The 1,835-nt window shown below is 37.4% G+C and overlaps 1 protein-coding gene across 1 annotated transcript in view; it reads right to left on the bottom strand.

Moving 5' to 3' along the window:
• Positions 1–1,835, bottom strand: part of LOC103735217 (olfactory receptor 6C2-like) — a gene marked incomplete at its 3' end in the record, with an annotated part of 3,897 nt that overhangs the window by 1,045 nt on the left and 1,017 nt on the right. The window lies entirely within an intron of this gene.

Here is a 1,835-nt window from a genome sequence, read left to right as displayed (position 1 = left end):
TGGCATGTTATATGCACAAATCCCACAAAAGTTCAAGCCAGACTAAATCCCAGTATGGACATGGAGACTTGGGGAAGAAAGGTGAGGAACTCGGCAACTGATGGCTGCTGGTCGGGGGAAGTCAGTCTCATTTACAGGTGAGATTCTTGCTAAAAAAATGCCTGTAAGATATGTCATCGTTTACCTGACCCCATCCTTCTGTTTAATACAGTATTTGATGTTTTACTTATGAATACCTAGCATAAAGACAGTCTATAGAACACCTTAGGAAAACTATATATGACTAAGAGATGTACCCGTGAATTAATGCAAACTTAAAAATTAGGTGTTTGGTGTGGATGAACCTACACCCAAGGGCATTGGGGACACAAATTTGACTCTAAAGGCCTGTAAGTCAAATTCACTACTGAGAGGTGCACGTGGCATCCAATCCCCTCCTGCCACAGTCCCTGCAACAACCTGAGGAAAAAAAAAATCTTGAAACTCTGGTTTGAAGAATGTTATCGAGTTTATTGGACTTGCTAACTGAGCTAGATTGTAGGTTTAGACAGGCAGGCACCCCTCCATTCACCACAGTGTTTGAAAGTCTACACCCATACATGAATTGGGTGGTTCCAGACAGCAAAGGACTAGCCTCCTGGTTTTCCCAGCTTTTAAACCCTTAGCCACTCCCCTGCAAGCAGCTATGGTCAAGGATTGGCTGAAAGAGGGAAGGGGAGTGGCTTCTTTGCAGAGCATGGGAAGGAGGCAGGTCCATGGCTTGTCATACCAGGGTCAGAGGAAGAATCATCTGGGTCACAAGTTCATACATGTGTGTTGTGTGTGTGTGTGTGTGTGTGTGTGTGTGTGTCTGTGTATGGAAGGGGATTTAAATATGATAAAATATATGTTATGAAATTAACAAAAATTCTATAAAATTATTAAAAAATAGATGTTGTATTTTGCACATTTCCCTTTAAACTCACGTACTTTTTAGTTTACTTTAATTCATCCATACTTCTCTCTATGATATATAGATTTCCTAAGGTGTACTTAAGGCTATCTTTATCTTAGGTGTGATAAGTAAAACATCAAATACTGTATTAATCACAATGAAGGGGTCAGGTAAACAATGACATTTCTTATAGGCATTGTTTAACCCTTGAATTTCAACTTTCTAGCTATAAATTATAAAATGAAGATAAAACGAAACATCATGTGAATTTATTACTGCATATAATAAAATAATAAGACACTGTGGCTATTAATTTCATTAAAGGTAAAGATGAAGCCATTAAGAACATTACTACCTCAAGTTTCAAATATTACCTGTAATATCAAATCTATCATCCTGAAAACATTCCTTTTCATTTTTTTTATTATAAAAGTAAAGTGCCATGGTCCCTCCATAGTTTACATAGAACTTACTTTGCGTTAGGGACTTTTAATATAGAGATATTTAGAGTGCACAAGAGGAGCCACATAGGCATTTGCAAATACTGAGCCATTTAATAAAAGGGACTTGGGCATCCTTGACTTCTAGCTTCCTCATGGGTTTTCCTGAAATTGATTCTCCAAGGATATCAAGGACAAGCTGGAGCTGTCCTTGATCATCATCCAAGATGATGCGAGGAGCAAAGAAGCACATGAAAGCTGGAGTTAGAGCAGACATTAAGCACAATTACTCAGGGAGCTTGATTCTACATTGTTTATTTGGTTGGTGTGGTCATTCTTTTATTTCCTGGAAGTGTGTACTATATAATTATTGAGAAATATAAGCATGAAATTTTTTCTCAAGAAACCAAAGACAAAAAGTTTTAAGATACAGTATATGGATAGCTTACATGTGTAATGAA

Source organism: Nannospalax galili, unplaced genomic scaffold, assembly GCF_000622305.1.
Source record: "Nannospalax galili isolate Female #2095 unplaced genomic scaffold, S.galili_v1.0 scaffold2017, whole genome shotgun sequence".
Lineage (NCBI taxonomy): Eukaryota > Metazoa > Chordata > Mammalia > Rodentia > Spalacidae > Nannospalax > Nannospalax galili.
The sequence above is the reverse complement of the archived record's forward strand: the minus strand, read 5'-3'. Positions and strand labels throughout refer to the sequence as shown.